This window comes from Pleurodeles waltl, chromosome 2_1 (assembly GCF_031143425.1).
Source record: "Pleurodeles waltl isolate 20211129_DDA chromosome 2_1, aPleWal1.hap1.20221129, whole genome shotgun sequence".
Classification (NCBI taxonomy): domain Eukaryota; kingdom Metazoa; phylum Chordata; class Amphibia; order Caudata; family Salamandridae; genus Pleurodeles; species Pleurodeles waltl.
This window is the reverse complement of record NC_090438.1, coordinates 750,502,251-750,515,216: the sequence shown is the minus strand read 5'-3', so window position 1 is coordinate 750,515,216 and position 12,966 is coordinate 750,502,251. Positions and strand designations below refer to the sequence as shown.

General features: G+C 49.3%; 1 protein-coding gene across 4 annotated transcripts in view; it reads right to left on the bottom strand.

The window, feature by feature from the left end:
• LOC138268178 (oocyte zinc finger protein XlCOF6-like) overlaps window positions 1–12,966 on the bottom strand; it is a 310,686-nt gene that overhangs the window by 245,010 nt on the left and 52,710 nt on the right. The gene's annotated exons all lie outside the window — the stretch shown is intronic.

The following is a 12,966-nucleotide window of genomic DNA, read 5'->3' as shown; positions in this document are numbered from 1 at the left end:
AGACCGGGAGGCCTTACAATCGGCCTTAAAGAGTCAAGCTACGATTTTAGCCAGTAACCAACTAGTACATGAAACCGCATTACAAAAGTTAACCGATACAATAGCGGCCAGTAAGGTTCATCCAAACGTTCCTAGTTCGGTCCTACAAAAATACCAAGAGGGAGAAGACCCGGATTCGTTTTTCACTAACTTTCAGAGGGTAGCCTCATCTGCTCAATGGCCAGAGGACCGCTGGGGTCAGTATGTGGCACCCCTGCTTACTGGATTCCTACAGACAGCATACCAATCCGCCAACCCTGACGGTACTACCCCTTACAAAGACCTAAAAAAAAGTATTCTGGCGCGAGTAGGTCATGATACGGAATATCATCAGTTAAAATTTAGGAAAATAAAGTGGCGTACGAACGAAGACCCTCGCTCCTTCTACTTCCGGGTAAAGGACTTGGCTCTAAAATGGCTGGGACCCATAGGGACAACCCGGGAGGATGTCATTAAGACAATTATTTTAGAACAGTATTTAGATTCCTTGCCTCCTAGTACCAAGAACTGGATCCGACAACACCCAAAGGTGGACACTGAGGTTGCTATTGATTTGGCTTGTGCTTACCATCGCTCTGCAGAAATCAAACCCTTATCCCCAAGACCTTTCCAAAAAACTCCCACACCACCATCAAAACCAGTTCCCAGGTATTCCACGGAGGAAACCCGGTTCCCTAAACCTATAGAACATCACCCTATGCAGTCCCCACAATGTTTTCACTGTGGGGAATGGGGCCATATAGCAAGAATATGCCCTAGGAAAGCTGAAGGACCTGAGCCCATGGAAATTAGGGTCACTCGGCGTAGGGTTCTCTGTACAGGGAAAGGGAATGAAAAATTTAAATACGTTGTCACCATAAATGGACGGGCCATCTCTGCATTAATCGATTCAGGATGTAGCCAATCGGTAATCCGGAAAGATCTAATCCATCTTGATGCTTCAGCCACAGATCAGTGGGTCTCCATCTGCTATATACATGGAGACAAAGGTAGTTATCCCCTTTCACTAGTGAAAGTTGAATGGGGTCCCTTTCAGGATCTGGTTCCAATAGGGTTATGGATCGATTAATCGAGGACTGCATTATAGGAACTGACTATGCTCGATTCTACGATCTATTAGACCAAATCCGCGCCCCTCCTGTAATTCCCGAATGGTGGACTGAAGCCCCTTTTTCCAATTCTAGCATTGAAGACCCCCCAACCGGAAGAAACTCACACGAAACGAGAAAAGACGCAAGAAAATCCGATACCAGGAAGCCCGAGAGACTAAGGAAGATCCTAAGATAGTGGCAGAAATTAGCAGCAGGCCCATCTCCTTCCGAACCAGCCAGAGAGAAGACCCTACCCTTTCCCACGCCTGGAGCTCGGCCAAACCAGAAATCACCAATGAGGTGGGTCCTTATTGTCTTGTCAAGAAAAACCTCCTTTACCGAATAACTACAACTGTTACAGGAGAAACCAAGCAACAATTAGTAGTCCCTGAACCATTTCGAGCCCAAGTACTGTTTTTAGCCCATAACCAACCCGGGGGAGGTCATTATGGCCGGGAAAAAACAGAAGAATATCTTATGCGTAGATTTTATTGGCCCGGAGTTTATGCCCAGAGACGCAGATATTGTTCCCAATGTCCTAGATGCCAATTAACTGAACCAGGAATGCCCAGAAAAGCACCTCTATACCCTTTACCCATTATTGACATCCCTTTTAAACGGGTGGGTATGGACCTTGTCGGGCCCCTGCTTCCCTCCTCTAAAGGACATACTTACATTTTAGTCATAGTAGACTATGCGACTAGATACCCCGAAGCCATACCCCTCTCCAGCATGACAACCAAAACAGTAGCACAAGCCATGATAACAGTGTTTTCCCGAATAGGTTTTCCCCAGGAAATACTGACAGATCAAGGTACACCCTTTATGTCAAAACTCATGAAACAAATATGTCAGATATTAGGGATTACCCAACTAAGGACCTCGGTCTACCACCCCCAGACAGACTGGTTGGTAGAACGATGTAACCGCACTATAAAGACACTGTTGCGGAAAACTGTAGATGAATCCGGTCGCAACTGGGATCAGAAGCTTCCCTTGGTCCTGTATGCCATACGAACCCATGAACAGTCTTCTACGGGACACAGTCCCTTTGAATTAGTTTTCGGGAGACAACCTCGTTGTCTCCTAGATATGGCCGTCGAGACGTGGGAGGAAGAACAGGAAGAAGGGAAACCTCTGATTGACTATATCCACCAACAAAAAAGTCAATTACAGAACCTTTGGGAAGACGTCCATAGTCATTTAGTCACAGCTCAAACACAACAAAAATCCTACTATGACAGGGGAAGTAAAATACGCTCATTTCTCCCAAATGACCAGGTCCTCATCATACAGCCTACGTCTAATCATAAACTGATTGCTAAATGGCAAGGAACCTATAGGGTTATCAGAGCAGTCTCTCCTGTTACCTACCTCCTAGAGATAAATACCTGCCCGAGGAAAACACAAATTTACCATATAAATTTACTAAAACAATGGAGATCTTCAGAGGAGACTGAGGGACAAACAACCACTGGTTGTTTCATCTCATCCTCCAAAGAACGGGAAATAGACCTATGCCCTTTAAGAATAACAAATCCAGAAGAAAAACCAGATATTAATAAGGAGCTAACCGAAACTGAAAAAAATCAGTTGTATACACTGATAAAACAACATCCCCAATTTTTTTCAGAAATACCGGGAAAAACTTCCTTGATATATCACCATATTAAAACACCTGTAGGACACGTAGTACGTCTTCGTCCTTATCGCATCCCTGAAGCACGGAAACCCATAATCGAAAACGAAATCGAAAAATTTTTGGCACTAGGTGTCATTGAACCCTCTAACAGTCCCTGGAATTCCCCTGTAGTATTGGTTCCCAAACCAGACGGATCGATTAGATTTTGTATTGATTTTCGCAAACTTAATGAGATCTCCCTATTCGACACATACCCTATCCCCAGAGTGGATGACATCCTAGAGAAATTAGGGAAGGCCCGTTACTTATCCACCCTTGACTTGACAAAGGGGTATTGGCAGATCCCCCTTAACCCCGACGCCAAAGAAAAAACAGCCTTCTCAACCTCCTCCGGTCTCTATCAATTCACAGTTTTACCTTTTGGTCTTCACGGCGCTCCCGCGACTTTTCAGCGCCTGATGGATCGAATCTTAAAACCCTTCCAGACCTTTACTGCAGCCTACCTAGACGACATTATCATCTTTAGCGAAACCTGGCAAGATCACTTACTGCATCTTCATACGATCTTTTCCGCCTTAACTGAGGCCGGTTTAACTGCCAATCCTAAGAAATGTTTACTAGGGAGCACTGAAGTCTCATATCTAGGTTATGTCATAGGGAACGGCACTCTGCAACCGCAGAAAAGCAAAGTTGAGGCCATACTCAAAGCTGCTAAACCAAGAACGAAGAAAGACCTACGATCATTCCTAGGCTTAGAAGGATACTACCGACGATTTATCCCCGGTTATTCGACCATTGCAGCCCCTCTGACTGACCTCCTGACTAAACAAAGCCCACGAAACTTGCCCCATTCACCGACACCCAACAGTGTAGTTTTGAACGACTAAAACAGTCCCTTACCACAGACCCAATACTAAAATGTCCCGATTCTTCAAAAAGTTTTCACTTATATACTGATGCTTCGGACGTCGGTCTCGGGGCTGTACTCACCCAGCCCGATGAAGAGGGATTCGACCACCCCGTGTTTTTTTTAAGTAGAAAACTGTTTCCGCGAGAGACCCATTACCCGACTATCGAAAAAGAATGTCTCGCCATCAAATGGGCGGTTGACTCCTTGCAGTATTATCTTTTAGGCAGGTCCTTCGTCCTATATACTGACCATGCCCCTCTCACCTGGATTGCCTCTCACAAAGACTCTAACTCTAGAATATTGAGATGGTTCCTAGAACTGCAACCATTTACGTTCCAGGTGCGCCACATTCCTGGTTCCCAACAGGGTCCCGCCGACTACCTCTCCCGGTTTCTACCTTTATCCTCCTCGGTCCAAGAACAGTCCCGATCATGGGAAGGGGACTGTAGACGGGTCTCGGAGACCGTGTCTTCCTTGCCCAGGATCCGCCATTGTTCGACAGGCTCCCTCGAGACGGCGTTGCGTTCCCCTGGCAACGAGGGGACGCCGCACCGCAACAGCGGCGTCAACTTCCGGGTTCCGGCCCTTGAAAACAGGAAGGACGGCGATCCTGGGGAGCAGCACGCCACAGAGAGAATGCCGACCGCGGGAGCAGCTACACAGGCAGCCACACCGAAGACACAGGAACCCGACACCAGAAGGGGTGAAGAGACGCTGGAAACGGCGAAAGGAGAGACGCTGAGGACGCGAGAACCCCGCCACGACCCGGAGGGTCGTAGCTTCGGAAGGTACGGTCCCTCCTAGGGACAAAAGGGTCACGGGGTACCACGAGCACTGGGAAAGGGCACCAGGGAGGTGGGAGGAAGGCCGGGGAGGTTTAATGAGTCACAAGGGAAGGGGAAGGAAAGGAACTAGGAACTGCACAGACACCAGGAACCCCAAAACCCACCTGTGACACTCCCTCACTGACCCACCCTGCTTGCTGCCCTTCCCTGTATGAGCACGATAACCAAAACCCGTTTCCACAGAGGGACTTACCCGTCTCTTTCTTTCCTTCATGCTCCCGTAATCTGAGTGAGAGGACCGCATCTTCCACCATCAGGACAGACCAGAGGGAGAGGAAACCTAAGGAAGAAAGAAGAAAATTAAGAAGGACAGAAAACCCGAGACTTACCAGAAACCTATAAATAATGAACAAGTGAATATCCTGTGAATAGAAACAGAGAATAAAACTTAAAGCATAAAACCCATATACCACTTCTCTGACTCTGCTTGATCCGCTCGTATACCAGCCTACCACAGGGGGCTACATGCCCTGTGCGATGCCCGGGGGCGTGCAGGGCCACAGTCTCTCAAGTGGGTGGTTTGCCAAATGCTTGTTCCTGGGGAGTGCAGGGCCACAGTCTCTCAAGTGGGTGGGTTGCCCACTGCTTGGTCCTGCGGAGTGCAAGGCCACAGTCTCTCTAGTGAATGGCTTCTTCCACTGGTTCTGGAGGGGGCCTTGTGCCCAGTGTGCTTCATCCTGGGAAGGATGGGGTGAGTGGATGGCTTCTTCCACTGGTTCTGGAGGGGGCCTTGTGCCCAGTGTGCTTCAGCCTGGAAAGGATGGGGTGAGTGGATGGCTTCTTCCACTGGTTCTGGAGGGGGCCTTGTGCCCAGTGTGCTTCATCCTGGGAAGGATGGGGTGAGTAGATGGCTTCTTCCACTGGTTCTGGAGGGGGCCTTGTGCCCTGTGATGCAGATCTTGGGGAGTGCAAGGTCACAGTCTTTCACCTGCGTGTCACACCTACAGGATTTGCAGGGGCCAGGACACACTACAGCCCATGGAGGCAGGACTACACACTGCCCGCCGCCTGTGACGGCTGCTCAGTGGTGGCAGTGGTGGGGCTGCTGCTGCCCCACGTACCCTCCGTCTCACTGGTGCCCTCACCGTCGCTGGTTTCGGCCTCCTGGGCCCTGTGGGATGCAGCTCCCTCCGTCGCCGGTGCCTCAGCTCCTCCGCCAGATGATGCTAATGCACAGAAGGACAGGGAGACAAAACAAAAAGGGGGGGAGAGACAAAGGATACACTGGGTCAATGGCTGCTCCAACACCACCATTGGCGTACACGACACACACACAGGGAGCAACCCTACGCATTAGGTAATGCACTACCAGTCACAATGCTAGTCACCAGCCCATGGACAGTAATACCTAACACCACTAACAGCATACCTGAGACCCACAGACCCCCGCCCAGTAGTGGATGCCTACTAGCTTGGTTGGAAATGGTTCACATCATACCCTGCCCAACACGGGACCTACCCTGCAATGCCTGGCCTGGCCCAGGGGCACCCACAGGCCCACCTCCCCCACCCGGAGACCACCCCACCACGCGTAAGTAGTATATTGGGAAACTGGCTGCTGTGATGCCCTCAAATGCCCATACAGCTCCGGATAGGCCACCGCCAGTATGCCAGCCATCAGGGGGGGTAAGGGTTTGACAGGCACCCCTTCCTCGTTGGGAGACCATCCCCGCTGGGCCTCTGCCTTCTTCCTTGCCCAGCGTCTGAGGTCCTCCCACCGTTTCCGACAGTAGGTGCTCCGCCTGCCACAGAACACCAGGGTCTGCACGTCCTTGGCTCTGGCACGCCATATACCCTTTTTCTGATGGGCGATGACCAGCAGAAAAATACACATAGAAAAAAGGTATCAGTCAGACCGTCCGGCCTGTTACACTCATGTCCCACCATAGCCCTCCCATCCCCTTATGCATAGACATTGCCCACCATACATGCAGCACGCTGTCCAGAACCCTTCCACCAACTCCCCCCATGCACGAGTCCCTCACACACAGCACTCCATGCATTTATGGCCCATGCATCGTGCTCACAGTGTACTCACCTGTTGGTCTGGAGGCCCATACAGCATTCGGTACTGGGGTAGGAACCCATCCACCAGTCTCTCCAACTCCGCAGCAGTGAAGGCAGGGGGCCTTTCCCCAGTCATACGAGCCATGGTCAGTTCCAGACACAGGTCACAGCAGCACTTGCAGTGTAGGTCCTCTCCTGTTGAAAGGTCAGGTAGCAAGTGGGTGAACAGATAGAAAATGGCAATCATGCCTACGGCGGTGCGTACCTTCACCGTACATCACCATTGGCCACTGTAACCCATAGGGCCCAATGGTATCCAATGAGGAGTTGCACAGTGGTTTTCGGCTGCCTCCTGCAACGGCGCACAACATCGGCGGAATTATCTCATTTCCACGTCACTCCATACAGGACAGGCAGACGCCATGTCAGGGAGGAGGGCAGGCCATGGCCCCTAACTGCGTCACAGTACGCATATGCACCATTTGGGCCTACACAACAATCTTGTGTTACAGTCACAACATGCAATGCAGTGTAGTGTTTGGAAATATGGAATACTGACCAGCTACTCACCGTTTGCCCCCTAGATTGCAACTGCTGCGGATGAATTGGAGATGGAGACATACCCCCGTGTATAGGCCCCTGCTGGACTTGGCAACAATGGAGGACAGGCACATTATCCTCACCTATAGACTGGGCAGGGCCACAATCTGTCCAATTGGAACCTGACCTGATTTCTGCTATCCGTCAGCCCACCGGGATCCCCCCTTGTGCAAGTCCTATCAGTGCTCCCTTTCCTGGAAAGTGGCTCCTTCCAAGTGACAGTGGGCTTGGCAACGGGAATGTCTCAGCCAATGTTCTCAATAGTGCTGACTAGAGTGTTGTCTGCCGCGATTAAACACATGCGCAGCTACATCGTTTTCCCCCAGGTGGAGGATTCAGCCACAGTGAAAGCTGATTTATATGCTATGGGACATATCCCCAACATTATTGGGGCTATTGATGGTACACATATTGCATTTGTCCCCCCCCCCCTCCACCCACCCCCCAGGAGAAATGAACAGGTGTTCAGAAATCAAAAGAGCTTTCAATCCATGAATGTGCAGATAGTGTGCCTGGCCGACCAGTACATCTCCCATGTCAATGCAAAGTATCCTGGGTCTGTGCATGACGTATTCTGAGTAATAGCGTCATCCCATATTGATGGCTCAACTCGAGAGGCACCAGGTGTGGCTAAAAGGTAAGCCCGGGTTCCCACCCAGTGGATGTTGGTATATGGGTATGGTGTGGGCCCTAAGGGTTAGTGTGTGTCTAACAGTTCTCCTTCGATATTTTCAGGTGACTCTGGTTACCCCAACCTCTCATGACTACTGACCCCTGTGAGGAATCCCAGGACAAGGGCAGAGGAACGTTACAATGAGGCACATGGGCGAACAGGAAGAATTATAGAAAGGACATTCGGCCTCCTGAAGGCCAGGTTTCGTTGCCTCCATCTAACAGGTGGATGCCTGTACTACTCACCCAAGAAGGTGCCAGATCATCGTGGCATGCTGTATGTTGCACAACCTTGCCTTACGTCGCCTGGTGACTTTTCTGCAGGACGATGAGGCTGGAGATGGGCGTGTGGCAGCAGTGGACCCTGTGGACCGTGAAGATGAGGAGGCAGAGGATGAGTATGAGGACAACAGAAGTGCTATTATAAGACAGTACTTCCAATGACACACAGGTAAGACACTGTAATTACACTTTACATTGACAGTTTTGTATTTGACATTGTCACTGGCAGGCTATTTTTCAAAATTCTATGCCCACTTACTGTACCCTTTGGCATCTCTATTTTCAGATACACTCTCGCTCCTGGTGTGTTGACTGCAGCCAAATACAGGTCATTCCTATGTATACAATACGGTACAGTTATATTGCAGTGTTTACAGCCTGTTAAACTAATACATGGTTAAAGGATTTTACAGACTCCATACATGTATTTTTTTAAATGGTGTTTATTTAATTCCCAATGATTAGAGGGGGATGTGCAATGGGCTGGGGTGATGATGGAGGAAAGTCCAGGTTGTAGTCCAGTCTATTTGTATCACAGGTGCATTGTCCAAAGGGGGCATAGGAAGTGGAGCAATGGCAGTTCAAGGTGGACAGGGTGACAGAGTGGGACACAAGGGTGACATTCAGGAGAGTCTTATTTCCTGGCGGGGGTCTTGGCAATGTTCTCGGCTTCTGCCTGGATTGCAGGGACTATTTGCGGGGTGGTTCTCCTTCTGCAGGGGGTGGGGTGCTGGTGGCCTATTGGTCCTGTGGCGGGGCATCCTGTCCACTAGCGGCAGCGGAGGTGGAAGGCTGTTCATCGGTTTGGCTAATGTCAGGGGCCCGGTGGTGTGACACTGCCTTCCTCATGGTGTTGGCCATGTCAGCCAGCACCCTTGCAATGGTGACCAGGGTGATGTTTATGTCCTTCAAGTCCTCCCTGATCCCCATGTATTGTCCCTCCTGCAGCCGCTGGGTCTCCTGCAACTTGTCCAGTATCTGGCCCATCGTCTCCAGGGAATGGTGGTATGCTCCCAGGATGTTGGTAAGTGCCTCCTGGAGAGTCGGTTCCTTGGGCCTGTCCTCACCCTGTCGCACAGCTGTCCTCCCAGCTTCCCTGTTGTCCTGTGCCTCTGTCCCCTGAACCGTGTGCCCACTGCCACTGACCCCAGGTCCCCGATCGTCCTGTGTTTGTGGGGTGGCCTGGGGTCCCTGTAGTGGTGGACACACTGCTGATTGATGTGTCCTGGGGACAGAGGTATGGGCCCGCTGGATGGGTACTGTGGCGGTGTTTACTGAGGGGGGAGGCTGTGTGGTGGTATAGGACTGTGCTTGGGTAAACGACTGCCCAGAGATCCGTGATGGGCCAGGTTGGCCATCCAGATCCAGGCGTCCAGAGCTGCTGTCATCACTGTGGGCCTCTTCTGGGGGTGGAATGGAAGTTGCTGGCACCTACTCTCCGGTGACGTTGGGTGGGGGACCTGTGGGGATGTAAATGCAGTGTTATTGTTTCTGTGTGCGTCATCTTGTGCATGGGTGTGTTGCCCTGTATGGTTGTTATTGCCCTGGAAGATTCGTCTTTGAGTGAGTAGCTATTTGGTGGGCTAGGTGATTGTCTCCAATGTGCATGCAGTGGTGATAGGTGTCCATGCAGGTCTGTGAGTGGTATCCATGCATTGGTGTTACATGTAGGGCTTGGTATTGGGATGAGTGGGTTGTGATGGTGGGGTATGTTGGAGGTGGTGAAGTGATGGGAGTGGGAGTAGGGGTGGGGTTTTTATGATGGCATGCAGGTAGGGGGGGGGTGATAGTAATAGAGATTTGACTTACCTGAGTCCAGTCCTCCTCCTACTCCTGCCAGGCCCTCAGGATGCATGATCGCCAAGACTTGCTCCACCCATGTTGTTAGTTGTGGGGGAGGAGGTGGGGTCCACCACTGGTCCTCTGTACAAGTAGTTGGTGTCTTGCTGCTGTGGAACATACCTTCCCCTGTAGGTCTTTCCACCTCTTCCTGATGTCATCTCTTGTTCTGGGGTGCTGCCCCACGGCGTTGACCCTGTCCACGATTCTCCGCCATAGCTCCATCTTCCTTGCAATGGACATCTGCTGCACCTGTGATCCGAATAGCTGTGGCTCTACCCGGATGATTTCCTCCACCATGACCCTTAGCTCCTTCTCTGAGAACCTGGGGTGTCGATGCGGTGTCATGGGTGTATTGTGAGTGGTGTGGGTGAGGGTGTGTGGGGTGCTGTGTTGGGATGTGTGATGTGGGGTGCGTGGATGGTGTATAGGTGATGGTAATGTGTGTCTGTGGTCTTGCCCTCTCTCTTTTGCCACTTGTTTGTAATGGTAAGGGGTTGTGGTTAATGTGTGTTTCATAGTGGTGTGGGTGTGTGTTATTCAAATTGTCCAATGTAGTGTAGTTTTGTTTGATTGTGAGTATTTTGTGCGCAGCGGTATGTATCACCAATGGTTTAGCGCCATTGAATGTCCGCTGCTGGGATTCGTGGGTCATAATGCTGTGGGCGTAGTTCTGTTGGAGTAACGATGTGGGTTTTGGTACCCCCAGTTTATCACTGACCTTTGGGCTGGTGGACTTGTGTGTGTGGCTGTATAGTGACAGATTGCTATGTGTGATTCATAATAAGGGTGGCGGTAATCCGCTACGGAGGCAGTATGTGGGCGGCAGTCAGCATGTCGGTAAGTGGGATTTACTTCCAAGGTCATAATGAGGACCATAATTCCTTGGAATGATCAGAAGATCTGGAGAGGTGCAATGCTGGAACTGCCACACATTTGTTATAGAGGTAAGAGATCCTGTATTGTATTGTGGTGTTCTTAGGAGACAGATGGTGGTAAGTTTGTGGATGCTGTTAGGGAGAAAAAAGAACAACAGCCTCATGGGAATTGTAGCTTCTTGACTGCCACGGTTTAAAGCAAGATTAGAGAAGCATAATAGTCGCCTATGTGTCTTTAATAAAATTATGACTTTCCGTCATAATTTACTAGGAAAATCTACATAAAATGCTTCTCGTAGCCCTGCAGCACTGATTGCGCCACCCACTTTAAACATATCTCATGTCTGGCACTGCAGAGCCTGTATGTGTAATTTGGCTGCCATGTTGACTTGGCATTTAAAACCCCTTGCCAAGCCGTAAGCTCCCCTTTTATCACATATCAGTCTCCACTTAGGATTACCCTAGTTAGCCCACATGGCAGGGTGCTAAGTAATAAATGGCAGGACAACTAAATTTACGTTTTACATGTCCTGGTAGTGAAAATTTCCAAAATCGTTTTTCACTAGTATGAGACTTACCCCTCATAGGTTAAAATTGAGGATTCCTTTTTACACCTATCACCACTGATTGAGGAGTAAGGGGTGTGGAATTCCTAGGAAACGCAGGACATATGTTTGGGGTCAGGCCAAGTTTTCATGTTTATTTTGTCCTTGGGGCAAGTAGGCTCAATCCCCTACAGCAAAGACCCTTTAGCTGCAAGTTTACAGTACCAAATTTTAGAGAAGGGTAGGGAATTCTATGTCAAGACCGGAGGCTCCGATTATGCTTCCCTTTCTATGCTTTAATATTTTCAGCAGCCAATTAGAAAGAACTTTTTAAATAAACTACATATCCCATGAACCCACCATGACACATGAACAACCATGGAGACCAGCCCTATAAAACCTTCATGAAGAAACGTCTCTTCCTCTTTCTTTGCTGCTCCGCAGCCAGTTAAATCATTCTGCCTTTGCGCGTTATTTATATACATGTTACTGGTGTTTTTTACTGTGTTTACACGCCGTCACTGATCTGCTTACTTTTCTTTGTATGTGCTTCAGGTACAGCTTGCCGCCCCGCGTCTATAGTGGAGCGGGAGTTATTTAATTGGGAGCAGGGACCGCGCGGCCTCGTCGCACAGTCCTCTTTTCATTATTATGGCTTTGGGACACGCCTTGCCGTACGTGCGAGCCAGTGGGCATTCCCTCTCTAATGAGTGTTTGCTGACTCGCGTGTACTGGCTTTACTGAATGCGAGCATCAAAAGAGTGTCCCTGTGCCTTCCAACCATAACCCCTTCGCTGCAGGGCCTTTTCCCCCTCAGGTGCCAAGGCTTTTTTTGGCTATTAGGGGCAGTTCGCACTTAGGCCCTCATAACTGTTTGTCCACATAAGCTACCAATGCCAAATGTGCATCCTTTTTTTTTCAACCTCCTAGGAATTCCAGAGGTACCCAGACTTTGTGGGTTCCCCTGAAGGAGACCAAGAAATTAGCCAAAATACAGCAAAATGTTTTTTTTTTTTTTTTTTATGAGAAAGCTGCAGAAGGCGGCTTGTGGGTTCCCCCCCTGAAAATGGCATCAACAAAGGTTTTGCGGCACCAAAATCACCATCTTTCCAGCTTTGAGGAACAGGCAGACTTAAATCAGAAAACCTCATTTTCACCACAATTTTGGCATTTTACTGGGACATACCCCATTTTTACTATTTTTTGTGCTTTCAGCCTCCTTCCAGTTAGTGACAGAAATGGTTGTGAAACCAATGCTGAATCCCAGAAAGCTAAACATTTCTGAAAAGTAGACAAAATTCTGAATTCAGCAAGGGGTAATTTGTGTAGATCCTACAAGTGTTTCCTACAGTAAATAACAGCTGAAATAAAAAAGATATTGAAATTAAGGTGAGAAAAACTGCAATTTTTCTCCACTTTTTACTCTGTAACTTTTTCTTGCGATGTCAGATTTTTGGAAGCAATATACAGTTACGTCTGCTGGACTCTTCTGGTTGCGGGGATATATAGGGCTTGTAGGTTCATCAAGAACCCAAGGTACCCAGAGCCAACAAATGAGCTGCACCTTACAATGGGTTTTCATTCCATACTGGATATACAGCAATTCATTTGCTGAA